Source organism: Planococcus citri, chromosome 5, assembly GCF_950023065.1.
Source record: "Planococcus citri chromosome 5, ihPlaCitr1.1, whole genome shotgun sequence".
NCBI lineage: Eukaryota > Metazoa > Arthropoda > Insecta > Hemiptera > Pseudococcidae > Planococcus > Planococcus citri.
Window position 1 is genome coordinate 32548888 of NC_088681.1, and position 19453 is coordinate 32568340.

The following is a 19453-nucleotide window of genomic DNA, read 5'->3' on the forward strand; positions in this document are numbered from 1 at the left end:
TTCTGTTGCATAGATTGCATAGCTGACCTCTCTGTCATGTAAGTAAAGAAGTAGTAGGTAAAGAGAAAAATAATATCCTGAATTTTTACGAAAAATTGGCAACAAAAGGGGTGGGAGATTACTCAGAAAATGAGGTCCTTTGTTTTTTAAAAAAATACACAAGCTTTTATCAAACCCTCCCCCCAAAAAAAGGCCAAAACTGATATGATGATTCGAATTATACTTTTTTGATTACGTAGTTAAAGGTAGCTCACAATATTTTTTTGGAGTTCCAGTTTTCATCATTCTCTTCTTTTAAAAATCATTCAATTCTTGTTGAAAATTGACCCTGAGTTCCTGCCTACTGAATTTTTTTGAACTTGGAAAAACCTGTTGAATGAAATCTAATCTACAAATATTATGTAATTTTTTATATTTTTGAAACGTCCCTCATGCATACTTGAGAGAATTGTGAAAAAATTGGGCTAATCTCAATAACCAATTTTGGAAGATGGGGAGTTTGAAGCGATATTTTGTATTAAAAAATTCCAAATTGGAAAAAACTGCATAAAAAAAACAGTTGATTAATGATCCAGAATATGCATGGAATATGCTTCCAAAAACCTGATCATTTTTAGACCTTTCGAAAATTCATTAAAAATTAAGGGATCAATCGATTTTTTTCAGCTCAAAAGAAATTCTGAAGTTCAATTCGAAATTTTGTTCAATCCATATCAGAATTTGAAAAATCAAAACAATAGAAACATTTTCAGTTTTCTTTCCATGCTCAGGTGTTTGTATAAAAAACGCAGTGGTACTGCTGCAATCTTACCTCCTTTCCTTTCATCACAGCTAATCGCTGACAAGATTTTTGTGCTTTTTGTTTACCCCCCCCCCTCGTACAAAAGTGATTCACACTTTTCACCAAATTATGAACATAGAGTTTGCACTGGGCGGGAAAATTAAAAAGTGCCAGCCCTGGTCGTATGTATATTTACATGTGCGGCGCGCTTGGAAAATGAAGTTAACTGATTCTTATATCGTATGATATGAATTTTACTCGTATGTAAATGTTTTTTGAGCCAGCATAGATAGGAAGTTTTAGGATGGAAATGAAGCCTTCTACCTACTCGTATATCTACGAGTATGTAGGCTTATAACTACTATTTGGGTGGATCGTGAAAAAAATGTTGGAGGATTTTGACTAAATCCAACGGGGGGGGGGGGACTTTATTTTGAATTGAAAGTCACTCACAAGGGCACACCTCCACCCCCACGTAATTATCTTCGATTGAAATGAAACTTTGACTAGTGGAAAGAGGACCTCAAAAAAATCCCATCTCCCAATTGCCAACTGTTCAAGTTGATTTTTCATCAATTTATGGATGCTTTGCTTCAAAGTAGAAAAAAAATCGATGAAATAATGAAAATTGGAGCCCATGAAGGGCCCCACTCAATTTTTGAAGAGTCCCTAGGAAAGGCGAAGAAGAATTTGATTTTTTGGTCATATAATAGTATCTTTCCATGCGCTTCCTCACACCTCACACCTTACACCTTAAAAATATGAAAAAATCTCTCACAACCTATGTTTTCGTTGTTTTGATGTCCTGGTTACATAATTGTTTCATTATACGTACACTTAATGGAAAATGGACGTATGTTGCCTCTTTTTCGCGACATTTGAGGTCTCACCTATGAGGGGATACCTGTGACGTGAGACGATGTATATCGGATAGAGCCATTCTTAAGTGCAATTAATAAGTGTGGGCCGGTCCCGGAGGTACTGCAATACCGGGTCGACCCGTGGCAGAGGAGGAGCGAGCCCCATCCATCCACCCGATTCCAAAAATTAGTTTAACATTCTGGTATCCCAATGGAATACGTATCAGATGTTAAGCTGATAAGAACAGATACTACACTTTGATCTTAGCCAAAAGGCCGAGAAGCGATAACTATCATTATTAAACCCTTTCCCTTTATATTATTCGGCGCAACACTTAATCTGCGAGTAGCAGAACGTCGCTATTCTAACGCTAACCCGGTAAGACATACACCAATGTACACGCTACAAAACACATGCGAAGCACTCGTTACCGGAACGAAAAACACGTTGTAACAACATTATTATAAATTTACAATCATAATTCACTTCTTTAATCATCAAACACACCAGAACACACGTTTAATTTTTAAAACGTTTATTTAAAAATTTCAAAAATTTAGCACTATAAAAAATGAAAAAATGAAAAATAAACATAGGTATGTAAAAACACTACTTAATACCGGCGAACGTTCAAAGTTTATGCTGTTTCACTCACAAAACGGAAAAAAATTATAAATATCCATCTCTCCACCGTAACTATCAACTTTGGGAACCCATATTTTGGTCGAAGACAGTCTTCTAAATAGCTGATCGACTTTTCTCATCTTTTCTGTGAATTCAAAAAATTCAACTTTTCCCGCAATACTTATCTACTAGCCCAGTCAAATAGCCAAAAAAATGGGTACCCCTGGAGCAAACCACGCCAGCCACAGTGGATCAAAGCCCCCCAAAATCAGTTTTTTGTCAAAAACATCTAAAATATCAACTTCAGGATGTCTACCAGACCGCGAAAGTCTTGAAAAAGGTCGCGAATCGCAATTTTGAAAATAGGTCGCGAAAGTCAAGAAAAAGTCGCGATTTTTACCAAAAAATCACCAAAAAGTAGCTAAAAATCGTTCTGACTTTAAATTCAATTTTTTTTATAGAAGTAGAGTACACAGAATATGTATTTTATACATTTTTTTAATGTCAAATAAAAAGTGTGAACTTTATTGGAAACCCATTTTTTTTTCATTAAAAAATGAGAGTGCACTGAAAAAAAAGTCGCGAAAAAAGGTCGCGAAAAGTCACGATTTTTGAATATCAAATTTCAGTATAGATACCCTGAACTTTTGAGTAGAATGAGGTTGAAGATCCTTTCATCTCCTCTCAAATACCTATCAAATGAGCTGTCGATCAACTCTCTAGCCCCAATGGGGGTGGCACAATGGCCCCTCAAAGAGAATTGTGATTTTAATAATTTTACATTTTATGACTGGGGACTTGGAACCTGTTCCAATTGATCAAATAAAGTCAAACTTGGGGAATGGGATTCTATTGGGAGCTAGAGTTGTCTCCTGGAGTGGCGAGGGTCAAAGATTAGAATTACAGAAAGGTCATTTTTTTGAGAGGGACACAATTATGATCCCCTAATGGATGAAAAGGATCCAAAATCATGCCATTGGTTAGTACCCCCATTGTGATCAACATATGCAAATTTCAGTTTCCTAGGTCATCCCCACTCCTTTTAAGGTGGAAAAAAATTTAGGAGATCAGGTTTTTTGAGGACCTCTTTCCACCTCCAGTCTGAGTTTCATTCCGGTGATTATCATGTAGCGGAAGGAGGGAGATTCCCTTGTCAGAAAATTTTTTAACCACGAAGGCACCCCTGAAGAAGAGATAGGTATGGGTCCTCACAGAAGAGCCCGATGGGCCAACTCCAAAAGATAATATTTGAGATTCTACGTCGACCCTAGGCCACTGCCATCAGAATGTAGGACCACTTTTATAGGGTTCTCCGTTCATTACAAGCTTCGAATTAAGACCACGTGTGATTCACCGCTAGAGCCGTTGTCAAGATATAATAAAAATGGTAAAATGAATTTTAAAAAAAAAGAAACTCGAAAATTAATATTTTTCTGGCAAACGTACCCTTGTCTGTGTAGTCTGGAGGTTAGGCAAACATACCTACATAGACATAATAAGTGTTGCATAGTTACAGGGTGTAAGGCCTTACTTATACTTATATACATACGATGAAACACCCCGAACGTATACGGTATACCTACTTTGGAAAAAGAGAGCGAGCGAATTTTTATCGTATTCCGTTGATCCACGATTTGCGAAAGAGAAAGGTAGACTGGCGGGGCTAGGCGGCGTACGACTGGCTAAGCGTAATGTGTACACGAAATTAGTCCCGAAAAATACTGTTATGAGAAAAAGCCATTCGTTTCTATTATCTGAAATGTTTTTTAAGGTCGGTAGGAAGCATTAAATAAACATTTTCCAACGCCGGGGGCAATTAAAATTAATTTAGATCTGTTGTGATACGGACGCCGCCGGTACAGGTAGCTGGTGAAACACGTTTCGAGGATATAAATTTTCACCTAAATTGCGTTGCCGTTTCCTTTCGCCTTTAAACGAAAATCTCTGCATTTAATTATACCAGTGGACAGACGTATACATACACGAACCCGATGGGATTAGCTTTGATTAAATTCGGGGCGTATAACGCGCGAATTTCAAAAAGAAGGAAAAAATTAGTACATTATACTATGTCGTTTGACGTTTTACTTTTTATTAACTGGGTGCGGAGTACGATGTGTGACTTGCTTTGACGTCGAGGACGGCGAATACCTATCAACGAGTACTTGTCGGTGTAATCATATTCTCTTTTTTCGATGAGCACATTCTCGTATAATTCGTGTATATCTATATGACATATTATTGGAAAAGCTGATTTCCAATACCCATATACCCATATAGCCAGCCAGAGCGTAACCAGCATCGTCAGCTGCATCAATCGACGACGACGACGACGCGTGGAATTCGTGATGCTAACGGCAAAGGCACGAACGCGAACGTTGAGTTTTATAACGACAACGACGTTAAGGGTGGTGAATTTTTGTAAACTCGAAGAATGGCTGCAGAAATTTGTATTTCGAGAGTCATTTAAAGGTGAAAAGCGTTCCTAAGGTTTTATATAAAGAAAATGGCATTTAATCGCTCGGATGCGGATAGAATATTTAAACGCGGAATCGAGTATAATTTCACACTACGACAATAGAAAGAGTAGAACGTCAAATTGTGGCGTAAAATAAAACGAGATTGTACTTAGTGGAAGCCGTTAGATGAAGATACAAGCAAAACCCAAGTAAATTGAACGAGAAATCATAAGAGCAGGAAATTAAAATTAGGACGAGCGGGTGTGGTTTAAAAGGTACGTATATGTGTTCGCATCGTTAAACATCAAGAACTTCATTACCGTTGATAGTGTATTCGCCGAATAAGTTAAAATGGTCCAAGATTCCATTACGCGAATTACGCTTACGTAGGAGCTTTGGCGCGTGAACGATTTACAAACCTTGAACTTGAAATCACAATTTTCGCGTATGTGAACGTGTGAAATCTGAAATGTGAACCATGTAAGGGTTTGTATGTAGTTCATACACACGTGACTTAAATGTGCCGACTTTTATGCACGCCTTGTATGTGGGACGAATGCGAAATGAGCTTTGTTGGGGCATTGACCGCGTAAAACATCAATGGCTACAGTCATTAAAATGATCTAAAGTTACTATGGTGTTGTTTTTTCATGGCTACATTTTACTAGAATTTCGTCTGTAAAGTTGAAGTTGCATAGGTAGTAACATTTTTCGTCCTAAAAATAGCAGGTATATTCAAGTTGAAGTTTAGATTAGACAGGTTAGACTGTTCATTTAAACCTTTAAAAAAAAAGTAAAATTAAAAATTGTCAAGTTGGTTAGAAAACTGTAGAACTATCCATATTCCATTTCGAAAAGATCTTTCAATTTTTTCCCTCTTACAACCACGGTTTTTGTCTGGTTTCTGGAGAACATGTTAGCTCGGGGTTTTTTAATTTCCGTTAATTTTTCTTTCTTAAGTTTTTTTTATGTACCCTTTTTGTAAAATTCGTGAATAGCGCTAAATTGTGCTGACCGAATAATAATAAAACTTGAAAAAAAAAAAATTATTTGGTTGATAGGCCTAATTTATCCTTTCGACGTCTCTTATTAATTTACTTAGCTAGAGAATCTGTAGGCTTCGTTGAAGGTGTGGAATTGAAACGAGGTTTCAATATACGTAAAAATAAGATAACAAAAGGCCAGATTTTCAACCAGCACATTCATGCTACCGAAGCTGACCAGAACATTTTGTGAAAGAGTTTTAAAATAAGTAAATCAAAACAAGTTGAATTTGAAATGAAGGCTAAAGCTTCAAAATGTGAAGAATGGATCCCCAATAATGTGTAAGTGATCATTGGAAGAGCGAAGTGAAATGTCAATGAGATATATTTGAATTTTAACCTAAAAGTTTTGGGACCAAAACATAAATTTTGTGCGTACTCATCTCCCTCCATATCTATTGTAGCGAGATGAACCATAAACATCGGGACGAGAGAGAGGGTTGAAAAAAAAATATTCAATGTCGTTTAGGTGCTTCAGTTTTGTTGGCTTTGTGGTAATAAGTTTCATGACAATAGATAATGTTATAATCGCTGTTTGGTTTGCCACTCAATTTGTGCAATGAAAAAGTTGACTTGGTATTTCTGCGCCAGGAGCAGAAATCATCAAAAAAGGGGATTAAAAAATCAACAATAATACTCGAGTACGAAAAATAAGTAGAGGGTATTTTATGGTGTTTACAAAAGAAGTGAAGGGTTCCTTTCCAAGTCGGCCTAAGTCCATTTTTTTCGTTTCGAGAAAAACACAAATAAGTGTTTTTCTCGCCCTTCCGCTTCAATAATAAATGATGTGATTATATGGTTGTGAAGCTTGATCTTTCTGCTTTAAAGTACCGTATTGGTATTTTTTTAATTTTGCGTATATTCAGCTCCAGAGCGCGTCAAACAGTCAGAAAAAGTGGACTTAGGCCCATTTGGAATTATCTGATTTCAAAAATTTCGAAAAAGAGCTGAAAAAACGCGTTTTTTAAAAAAAAATTCACGAATCATTAATTTAATACATTTCTGAAACAATTTCATGTGAAAACGCCTTCACTCGAAAATCGTTGAAAAACTTGAAAAAAAACCGGCACAACTGCACTTGTATACAAATACTCGTAAAAAATGGATTTAGGCCATTTTGGAATAATCAGCTGTTTTTTCGAGCCGGCAAAACAGCGCTCCTGAGCGAAAAAAGTAACGCCAGGTGTTGGGACAAGGTGATAAAGGTGTTAACCGACCTGTACCAGCAGATGGCGCTGCTAACTCAAAAATGATAAAAATGGACTTAGGCCGACTTGGAAAGGAACCCTTCAAGTATCCCAACCGGCACCACAATCTTTGAACCGGGTGAAGTGGATGGAAAAAGCTGGTCAAAAAACCACTCTTGAGGTGTCATTCCCAAAATCGGCACAAATGTGGATAAACTCGTTAAACAGGTCGAGTATAACAAGCAACTCGATTTTTAGCTGCCCAACTTCATATTCACGCCTTCTGCAGCAAATTCAAAATTCAGGAGAGATTGAAAATCGCGCTGGAGGCTCCATCAGAATGGACGGAAATGATGAAAGTCGCCCTCGGGGAGTTTATCATGGACAAAATACAACGATTCACGCAAATTTCGAAAATTTCCTCGCACACAGGAAATTTTTAATTTTTAACCATTTTCCTTGTGTAAAAATGTGGTCAAAAAACCACTCTTGAGGTGTCACTCCCAAAATCGAGTCAAATGTGGATAAACTCGTAAAACAGGTCGCGTGTAACGCATAACTCGATTTTTAGCTGCCCAACTTCATATTCACGCCTTCTGGAGCATATTCAAAATACTGGAGAAATTGAAAAATTGCACTGGAGGCTCCAGAATGGCTGGAAATGGTGAAATGAGGATTTGGGGAATTAATATCAGTTTTAGGACTTATTTTGATCACTTTTACTGACACTAGTATTTTACGAGCCAATTTTCTTGAAAAAGTTCCCTAAAATCTCAAAATAAGTGATCGGTTATTTCCATATAATTATGAGAATTTTTTTCTGGATCATATTTCAACCAAGAATGCATTTTAAGGGTCATTAAAAATTCTTAAAATGTGCAATGAAGCAGCTGGTTATATAAATCATGGATTGGGGGGTGGGATATTTCAACTACCAACGTGTTTTGTGTGTGATTTTCAACATGATAGAGAAAATAATTCATCCGAAATAAATATTTTTGGACACAAATTTTTTCAGAAAAAATGCCTGAAAATTTCAGAATGTGAGTTTAAGCAGCACAACCCTGAGAATCTTATCAGTTTCGACATATTCTTATATCTTTTGACGTGAATAAGAAAGAGTGTATTTTCTGACATTTCACTTGTTCTGAAAAATTCTCAATTCAGCCTCCAAACATGATTTTTATTTGAAAATGAAAAAAAAGAAGAGTTTTTGATATAATAATTGACTTCTTAATTTTTGTAATCGATTTAAACACGCAATTTTTGGAATCTTGGAAAATTTGAAAATCTCCTAAGACCTTTGATTTTCTGTCGAGACGCTTTAAAAATTATTTGAGAGATACCCTTTGAGTTGTTCTCCTTCGGTAACAAAAAAAAATATATGAAATTGCAGAATGAAGACCTATAGAGGTTCTCTTGTGAAGAAAAGAACAGTAGGTATAGGTGTAATATGTTTGGGTGCTTCTTTGTTTTACATACATTAATTTTATTAATATTTGTTTAAATTCAAGATGAAAGAAGTTCAAGAGTACCTTATAGTGAAACTTACACATTTATTGGATAAAAGAATCATTATTTTGTATAGTTTCAATATACTTACGAGTCAATGAATATTATCAAACGTTTAATGGTATCGAAAAAACATACACTTACTCCAGCCACAGCCATATTTTAATAAGTAGACTATAAACTAAAAAGCTATCGAAATGTCTGACAACGTATAGACCAAAGCAATCGACTTTCATGAAAGAACAATTTGAAGAGGTATTTGTTAAAAAGTTATAGAAAATCATTAGCTCGCAAACCCTTTGTCAAACACATTCCCTTTGCCCCTCAGCTCATAGGTACACAAGTCACATCAAAATCCATCTCTCAAGTCACGAAAATATTTTGAATATACGGAAAATAAAAAGAGGAAAAGCTGGGCTAAAAAAAGCCACGTATAGTACGTAAAAATGGCATCGTATTAAAAACTGTTTGGCTTTTTATGGCGGCACGATTGTCAGCAACAAAGAAAACGAAACGAAACGTAACGTTTCACCAAGAGCTATTCAAAAGGTCACGTTGCGAGCATATTTCATTTATAAGTAGCGATTTGGTCAGTACAGTTGAAGCTGTTTGCATAACATAATCTATAATCGTTGAAATGAAACATTACTCGATTATCAACCTACATCTCTTACTTCCTGTAGGAAAATTATTAATACGAAGTCGACATTTGGCATTCGACGTCGGTTCGTAGGTATCTTCATCTCTTAGCATAAATACCTACGTTGAAAATTCAAAATTTCCTATTTGGATTTCTTGATATGTACCTACTACCTACCTCTAGCTACCTACCTACCTACATGGTAAACTTCATATGTATTTATTCATACCTGCAGCACATGGCATGGTACGGTTGGTACATCGACACTGTCGTTTACGCAAACCGCCTATATAATAACGCGAGATGAAGTTATTTTATAGGATGTGAGACCACACAGGCCACAATTACCGACCACAATCGACGTCATTTTGGAAATATTAAAACGTCCTAAATAAATACGAAATAGGAGAACGGTTCGGTTGGCTTTTCTGTCGCGACGCGACGGGGACATTTGTGAATATCAAATAGCAATATTATTTAATTGTTTTTATATCAAACGGAAAAACGCAAACGTGCGCGGATGTGACCAACACGAGAAAAAAATTCACTCGCGTTTGATTAATAGTTGAGCTCGTATTCTAGTACATAGCTAGTTCTGTCATAAAAAATTGACGTCAGAAACTGAACACCGGCTACAACAAAATAATGAAAAACTAATAACAGTGTGAAATTAACTATCATCGTAAATGCGCCTCCAACACCATCCGCGCGTATAACCGAATGAAAATAGGAAAGAAATACAAGCACGCGGTAAAAAGCTACACAGCTTTCCCAATTCGTGTTTTGTTCTTTTCGATAGCTGCTCTTGTTGCACTGTACATTATACCAATTTCAGCCACAGCCAATGAAATTCGCGTCATATATCTGGTATATTTTTTTTCGCCCCGTGTCTATTTTCTGGCGATTTGAGCTAGAATTATAATTAGCGAGCTGGATATCTTCGTCGCACACGATTGCAAAACGAGCTTTTGTGAAGGAGAAAACATGCAATGGTATTATGATATTCCTCTGATACGAAAATTATTTCCAACGACTTAAATATGCCGACTTAATTTCGCACTTTTGATGTAAAGTTTTCGCATGCCATTTAACACGCCGTTTACATCGTTTCTCTACGGCCTCCCACGAATTCGAACGAATTAACTTGATGATTTAGTAATTGTAACGAGGCGTGCAATTAACGTAGCGTAAATTTAAACCTCCCTTCTTTCACCTCAATCTTGGTACATCTGACTTTGCGTATTCGAATCATAACGAACAGAAAATAAAATATTCTACTTAGGTACACCTGCATCGAGCGAACTGATCAGTGAAAAAATAATTTCAAAACATATTTCAACGAGCCAGCAATAGTTTACCACGATGGATTTTGTTTTTTAAATATGCAAGTACGATAAGAAATGAAAGAACTATCATGTACTTTCAACCTCCGCTACTCCAATAATGGCAGAATTTGGTTCATTGAAAGAGCTTGTCACCCGAGTGTCACCTAGACTTCAGAATTGAATTTTTAGCCTCTGAAGTTTATTTTTTGATTTTTAGCGAATTTTTGAGAATGAAAAAAAACCAGTAGCGTATCAAAATCTTTTTTTTTTAGTAAGTATAAAAAGAGAAAGCTAATCTTTGAAAATAAAATTGGAAACTGGTTTCTGTACTAAAGTCAATTCTTCAAAGTGGATTTTTACAATTTCCAGTGAACTTGTAAGCGTTTAGTGAGTTGCGGTGACTTCTTGGTGATAGATTCACCAGAAGTCATCAAGTGGGTTTTTTGACTATTTTATGACGAACGTCCTCATGACCTTCAAAAATTTGTTTGAAAGTCTGGAGACTCCTCGGTTGATTCTGGTGACTTCTTGGTGAAAGATTCACTAGAAGTCACCAAGTGAGTTTTTGACCTTTTTTTTTTTAGGTGAATTTATAATGAAAAAATCACCAGAATGTCCTCATGACCCCAGAAATTCTTTTGGAATGTTTGGTGAGTACTTGGTGAATTCTGGTGACTTCTTGGTTACGGATTCACCAGAAGTCACCAAGGGAGTTTTTAACTTTTTTAGATGAATTTATGATGAAAAAATCACCAGAATGTCCTCATGATCCCAGAAATTCTTTTTGAATGTTTGGTGACTAGGTATTTAATGAATTCTGGTGACTTCTTGGTGACAGATTCACGAGAAGTCACCTAGTGGGTTATTTGTCTTTTTTATGGCAAGATGATGGATGATGAAGAAATCACCAGAATGTCCTCATTATTGAAATAAAACGAGCTAAAGTGATTTTAAATATGCATTCCATATAAATGAACAATAAAAATGGCATGCTACATTTTACACGTTAGAGAAATTGGAAGAGAATGAAAAAATATTTCATTAAAAGCTCAAAGTCACATTATTACAACATAGTTGACTTTTAGAGTATAAAATAAACAACCAGTTCAGTTCAACAAATTACAGTAATTTACTGGTAAAATAAAAAATAGATACAATTACGGGGTTTTTAAATTTTTTTTCAATACTTTCCCTAATTTGAGAACTACCTATACCATTTCAATTAGGATGAAAGACCCAATCTTTCCCTCAGGATAACAAAACGAGGTCTAGGCAACGGCTGCATCAATAGGTCAGCTAGTTGATTTGCAGAGCTATCATGCACAACATTTAGCATTTCATTTTGAATTCAATCTCAAATAAACAAGAACTTCCTTTGGATGTGTTTTGTGCGATTGTTGCAAGTCGGAATTACTTTCTGCTAATCATTGAGCATTTTCATTATCAATCTGGAGAATTGGTGTTGACGTTACACCAGTTGATTCTGCAAACAGCCGGGAGACCCAGATGACTTCTTTTGAAGCATTATTTGCAGCAATAATCTCAGGTTGACAAATTGAGTCAGCAACAAGATTCTGATGACGACTGCACCATGCAAGAGTAGCTCCGGCATATTTGATTACAATACCAGTAGTTGATTGTAGACAACCAGTGAAATCCGCATCACCAAATACTATCAACTGACAATACTGGCAACTCCATCAAAAATTGGTGTTTTATCCTCCTAGCGGCTGGGGGTGAAACTAAATTTACCACAAGCATCTGCGCGAGATTCAAACCAGTTATAAATCAACCAATCAGAGCATTTTTAATAAGAGTTAGTTCAACCCAGACCATTCAGATCGCGCTATTGTTGCGACAAAAACGCCCAATGTAAGTAGATTTGGCATCACTGAAGGATTTTAGATCGACATGCTTCGATTTGGATTTGTAAACAAGTTTCAGGTTCCCAGTTCCTGATGTGTATCGAATTACCTGTTTCATTGACATCATCAACAGGGTGTCTAACGGTCCTTCCGGTCCTTCCAGGTCAGTAAAAGTCCTTCTTTTTGCCTATCGGTCCTTCTTTTTCATAAAGTCCTTCAAAAGTCCTTCTTTTTGCCCGAAGGTCCTTCTTTTTTCCGAATTTTCTAATAATTCTGTCATTTAATAAAAATTAGGAATGGTGTTCTCTTACGTCTCGTATTGTATCAATTTTCCACAGCTTTCGCCCTCGCTTCGCTCGGGCTAGATCATTTTTCTTTTCTCTGACTGAAGTTAAAGGGTAGAAAAATATGACTCCTCAAATCAAAAATAATGCTGTTTTAGTACTCAGGAATTGTGAATTTTCGGAAGCTTTTGCCCTCGCTTCGCTCGGGCGTTTATTCATATTTTTAACAATGATGAATACCTATGAAATTTTCTGAAAACATTTTAAATTTGTAAATTTTGAAGCTATGAAAATCAACTTTTTGCATAAAACATGATGATGTTTTACGTTTTGAATTATCAATTTTTCTCAGCTTTCACCCTCGCTTCGCTCGATCAGATTGCAATTCTGCTACAAAAATTTTCAAACATTTCCTAGAATTGCAAAATCAACTCCTCGAGAAATTCCAAAAACAATCCAATCAATGAAAAATTCAAATGAATTTTTTATTCGACATTTTTGTTTCTAACTTCCCTTTTTAGAAAATTTTTCGAACCACATCATCTGACCAATTGTTTGGAAAAAATCTTGGCGGGGGGGGGGGGAGTTTGGAGTAAAAAATCAAAATTTTTCATCAAAGTAGTTTCCCTTACTCAATTTTGATGTCTAAAAAGTAAGCAAGGGATACGAAAAAAGTACGAAATTTCGTTTTTTGAATTTGGTAGTCATTTGACAAGAAATTTATCAGGTCTATTTTGAATATTAATAATTTTTTTGTTTCTTTTAAAAATTATAAATTTTCGACGTTTTTTCGCCAATTTTGTTAAAATGAATGAGGGGGGAGGGTCAGTGGGTGCATTTTAAATTTTTAAAATGTCCTTCCAAAAGGTCCTTCCAAGGTCCTTCCAAAGTCCTTCTTTTTAGTTTTCAGATTTTGTTAGACACCCTGATCAATGAGGTGCTCCGATTCTAGTCAAGATGGTCAATTTCAACAATGAATCGTAAAAATCAGCTGACAAAATTGAAATATGTTTTAAAAATCATTCTCCACAAATTACAAATATTAAATTCAAAAACTACCAATTTCTGCAACAAATCACAGCTTTTTCACTACCATACAGTTGACCCCAAAAATTGGCTGGAGGCTCCAGAACTGCTGAAAATGGCTTGAAACCGATTCCAAAAACCAAATTTCAGCTTTCTAGATTAGTTGGATAAAATTTTTATTTTTTATTTTTTTTGTTTTATTTTTTTTATTTTTAAAAGTTCCTCAAAGTACCTAACGAATGTATCCTAAAACATTCAACAAGCATGAAAATTTTTGAACCAGAAAAAAAGGATTGATAGAGTACCTCGTACCTCACAATACACAATCAGCCAAAATTTCAGGAGCTGAAAATAGTTTTTTGATTTTCGGATTTTTTTTGTTGATAATTTAAACTAAAATGTAACCAATTTTACTTAAAAAGCTGCGTTGTACCCTATTTTCGATCCACTTATTCAGGAGCCTTCAAGCTTCAAGAGATTTTCAGATCCCTAATTTTCGAAAAAAAAAAAAAAACGTTGTAAAGTAGAATGAAGATGAAATTCAGCACCCCTTCGAGTATGAACTATGATTTAGGTACCATCTTTGTGACTCATTCGATCGATTTAGGTTCATATTTTTAAAATCTCTTCTTGCCTTGTTAGTCCAATGAAATGAAAAGTGCGAAATGTACAAATCAAAAATTGAAATCTGAAAAAAGATCCGTACGAATAGAGTATGAATTGCTCGAAACCAACCTAGCCTGGGTTTCGACTTTTTGTTCAATTCCAACACTTCTTTGGGCATTAAATGATATAAATGTAGGTATACTTATGTTGGTACAATAAGATTTTGCATTATAGAAATCGATGAGCAGAATTCAATATCTTGCGTGGAACTCATAAGAAGTACATGAAGCGACGAAGCCGATGCTTTTCTAAAAATAATAGGTTGGAAATTTATTCAATTGAGAAATTCAAAATCGCAAATTTTTAAAATTTTCAACACTTTCTTGTCGTATTTTTTCTTTTCGAAATCACTAATAATTCTGACCCCCCCCCCCATCCCCAGAGAAGGAAAGTAAAAATTACAAATTCGTTCGCTTATTTTATTTGTTATTTTTTTATTGAAAAGTTGACATTTATTGGTACAGTATGTTGTGTTGAGTCGAGTATTTTTCAAACTTGACGTTTTCATTGATATAAATGAATAATGAATATATAGATAAGAAAAAAAGTATTGATCACACATTAAATAGAGGGAAAAGAAGGAAAAAAACGTGGTTCGAGTCAATGATTGAAAAAAAAATGATGCTAGAAAAAAAGTAAAGAGGAAAGAAATGAAATGAAGCGAGTATGAAATATTTATGGGCGATAACTTGAACGGTAAACTCGTTACATGATACATTATATTCGGACAGAAGAATATGTTGCGTTGAGATGGTCATACGTACATGTATACTGCACGCTCTTCTTACAGTGTTTGAAAAATTATATCGGACAAAAAATTAGTTTATACATTTTCCAGGAAATTAAAAGCACTGTATAAATGTCTGCTTTTCCGACCTTTTTCCATCAAAAGCTGTTTGCATAACGTGTACCTGCTTTTGAGTTTCCACCCATGAAATATTTTATTCACAGCAATCAATTTAACTCTCTCAAGAACGGTATTAAAATATAAAAAAAACTTCAGTTCAACCAACCAGCGTTATCATTGATTTTTTTTGACGAAATTCATTTTTTTCTCTCCCGATTTATCGTCGTCTACGAGCGTATTTTATTTTGAATCCGAGGCGAGTATTTTGTTTGGGCAATCAGCGTATGTGAAAAGTTTTTTTATCGAGTCGTCGTGTGTGAAGAAAAAGGAGAACGACTTTGAATAAAGATTGGCATCGGTATTAGATTAATACTTGAAATAAGCTCAGCTTGGCAAGTTTGCACGAATGGCTTTACAAAGCTTTTTGTTTGTATTTTGTGATTATTAGATTTTCGTATTGGATTGGTATTATTTCTCGATTTCTCCAAGGTGGGAGAAAATATTTGTAAAGGTGAACGAAAATATATCCTACATTCGCGTGAAAATTTCAAAGTTATTAAAAAAAAATCAATTTAATCACGTTCGTCGTCGATATAGTACTATAATATAGCTAGTGCAATAGTAATACGAAATTTTCGCTGAAAAGAAATTCAAGGCTGTGGAATTTCATTTTGATTTATCTCGTTTGATGAATGTCACCTCGTAGTACCGAAAGGAATTTCTCAAACGTAAATTGTCGAACGTTACGAGAAAATTTTCGTTGCGAGTATGCGCAAAATATACCGCGAGAATTTTGGAATTTAATAATTTAGTTTTTATTGTATAGATAGCTCGAATACTAGTGCGGTATATATCTCGGAAGAAAGAAAAATAGGTTTTTTAAAAGAGCGCGAAAAAATGTCGAGAATCGTCTCTTCGATAGTAAATTTTTACGCATTTAAAGAGATAAAGCTGTCTGTCTTTTTTTTCTCTCTTTTTCAATATGCAAATGCGCATCTTCCACAGCAAGCAGTTGAATGAAAAGAGGCTAAAAAATTAAGAACCTATTGAAATTTATATTTTGAATAGAACGAACGTCAAGTATAAGAGAATATGTCTCGTGTACTAAGTTTTAATTAATTTTTCTTTGAGCTTTTGCTGTAAGAACCAGCGTTGTCGACTGGTCTGCTGTAATTATTCGGCGGGATTGAATTTGTTAATATACTCGCCGAGTTTTAGCAAATTTCTTAATATTCTGTGTGACGAATAGACCAAGAAGTGGTGGAGGAGTCAACTTTATGGATGGAAATAACGTTACAATGACGTTTTAATTTAGTCAGCAAACATTCATCCGGATACCACAGCTCGCAATATTTGATTCGAAATTAAGAATTAGTGGATTTAATTTGGCTCGGGTTTTGTAATATTTTGATAAATATGTACGAAAAATTTCGCTTTCTTTGAAACTATTTTGCAATATGTTATCCAGAAACTGTGCCAAAGTTGATTTTTAAAAGCAGAATGGATTATTTTAATCGAGCGAAAGAGAAAAATTTCAAATTCTGAAAATTTAATTTTCCAACGTGGTTTTTGAGTGGAGAATTTTTTGTGTTGGTTTTTATGCTCGTTTGCTCTTTTCGTATTTTTGACGTACGTAAGTATTTTATTTTGAAAGAGACGAGAACAATTTTTTTGAGACAGTGTCTTTGAGGCTTAATTTTTTTTTTTTGGTCCTTTTTGAGAATGGAGATCAAGGTTGCCTTAAATTTAATTTTCAAGCCAAGTCTGTTACATTTCGAACACCTTTGTGATTATGAAGTAGAATGGACAGCAGTTGAGATTCAAGTTGGGCCTCTTCAGATTCTTCTATGACTTTCAAAATGATAATTACAGGGTGTCTAAGAGATTTTGCATATTCTTTAGGCAATGTAAAAATTTTGCATTTAACGAATTCGTGCTAAAAATTGAAAAATATCAAGAAGCCCAACATTTTCCTTAATTTTACCCCACCTCAATTTATAGAAAATTGCCACTTAGAATTGTAATATTTTGAATCTGATTAAAAATTTCCTTGAAAATATTTCATTTCTATTCAAGATTTTGAATTTTTGTGCGGTAAAATTTTAATTTGAATTCCAATTGTCTGAGTAAGGGAGAAATTCTGAGAAATTTCTTGATTTTTTAGAACTTGGATTAGAAGATTTAAATAGATTAAAAATTTCAAGAAAGTGCTCAGATAATTCTCCTGGAATAGCCAAAACGAAAAATTATTTTCTCCGTCTCAGAATTCTCCATGCTTCTTCTACTCTTATGTATTTTGGTCAAAAAAGATGTACCTACCTCTCCTAAAAAAAAAGTTCTACTGTGCTTATTATATGTAGGTAGGTACGTAGTTTTTTTGTACATAGAAAAGGGACCTTTTTTTGGCGTAAATAATGCTGGTATCGATTTGTCATATTTTAATAAATTCCCACTACATATTCGCACGAGTAGTTTTTGTAACACCAGAAAAGTTTTTTAATTTATTTTTTTTAAATTTACTAAAAATTTCGTATTTTATCTGAAGAATTTTTTGCCATTCAAGTTAGTCCTATTCAATCTTCGAAAATCCCCGAAATTCTTTTAAAAGTAAAAAAAAATTCTTTCATTTAACTTGAAGATTCCTCTCGTAAAATTCTCCAGTTATATCCATACCTACCTATTTTTTTTTCGTTTGGGAGTTTTTTTGTCGATTACAGCGAAATGGAACGTGAAGTTGGTGTATTAGATGAAAGACTGACGAAGCAAATACCTAATTTAATGAATTTGGCCTTGTTTTTCGTCTAGACAATGATGTTTTTTTCAAAAGAAGAAAAATTGGTGTATCATTCTCGAAATGAATAGATAATCGATAGAGAAAAAAACATCGAAAACCAAATAACATTTTAAAATTCAGGTTCCTCGAATATTTTAACAAAAGTGTTTATAATGATTGGAAAACGCTTTTACACGATCTGGAAAAATAAGGGGAAAAATGTTGGAATTTTAGATCAAAATCAACTGCAAAAAAATATTTGATATTTTTACCCTTTCGGCTTCAAATCACGTTGAAACTCTACATATTGTTGATAGCGAAGAAAAGAAAACTCGGGTAGTCGGCTGCGTAAAGGGGAGGTTACAATATACCGACATCTGGTGGCGATTTTGTGCGTTGTTTATTTAACGTTTAACGAAGAAAGCTTTAAAGTTCAGTTAGTTACTGACAATTTGTACGGTGCAAAAGTTTTTCACACTTTTTTTTGTTCGCGTTAGTAAGTTCGTATTATTTTTTTTTACTAAATAATTTTTCGTCGTGTATTTCGCACCCGTTGATGATTTTTCTAAACGTTGTATCGGTCGTTTAATTTTTTGATCGGTTGAATTTTTCACATTTTTTACGATTTCATGAAGTTTTGTATTTTTAACGAATTTTTAAATTGTTTTAATTTCGATCGAAGTGGTAATTTGCGGAAGTCGTATGATTGGATTAAAACAGGTTGGTTTTTGTATTGATGTATTTTTGTAGCAAGGTAAATTTTCCCCTAGTGAGTTGAAAGTAAAAAAATTAATTTGAAAATTGCTCGTAAAAATTATTATAAATTTGAATTTTTAAGAATGAAGAAACAAACATAAAACACGTGAAAAAATTATTTTTTCAAAAATTTAATTTTTAAAGTCCACATTTTGAGGAAAATTTTGCAGTTGATTTAGATTTTGAATTTCTACGTATCAAGTTTTATATAAATAAACCCTTTTCAAAATCGTTTATCTTTGGCCCTTCTTAACGGTTTGAAAAACTGAATAAACACTCGTAAATGATATTCAGATGTTAAATAAATTGCATACCATTTGCCCGAATAAATGTCGCGATACGTGTTGAATAATCTTGTTGTAGAACCGATCGTTATAGAACATACTACGAATATAATATAGTACGTGTTAAGCTGACGTGAAATAAATCATAGTACTCTCGAGTACATACTTGATTATGTAGCATTATGAATTGCATTCTTTTCGCCTTGTAAACGCGTCGCCGTACATGTTAAATAATTTGCATACACATATGCCGGATATACGACGTTGGTGAGAATGTCGTCGTGTCGAGATGTGTATGCGAAATTTCGATGCATTATTAGAACTGAAATTAAAGCAACGTGCATCTAGTCTAGTATGCGAGATGTATGAAAATTCTAGTCCTAGTATACCTACATTATAGATACAAATACATATGCGTAGGTTCCTGCAGAACACGTTAGGTACCTACCTACTTTAAGATGCTTCAACGAAAGTGTTATGACATTTTATAGCTGAATGCAAATGATAAAGTGATTGATAG

General features: G+C 34.5%; 1 protein-coding gene and 1 non-coding gene across 3 annotated transcripts in view; one reads left to right on the plus strand and one right to left on the minus strand.

Annotated features, from left to right (window-relative positions):
- Positions 1–19453, plus strand: part of LOC135846591 (T-lymphocyte activation antigen CD86-like) — a 366864-nt gene that overhangs the window by 45227 nt on the left and 302184 nt on the right. The window contains exon 1 of one of the 2 annotated variants that reach the window (XM_065365778.1): positions 18346–18613. The exons of the other annotated variant lie outside the window; for it this stretch is intronic. The gene's annotated coding sequence lies outside the window, so the exon portion shown is untranslated. Of the gene's footprint in view, positions 1–18345; positions 18614–19453 lie in introns of those variants that run through there. 2 annotated transcript variants of the gene reach the window in all.
- Positions 1738–1929, minus strand: LOC135849567 (U2 spliceosomal RNA). The gene has a single exon (XR_010559582.1). It is a non-coding gene; the product is annotated as a U2 spliceosomal RNA (small nuclear RNA).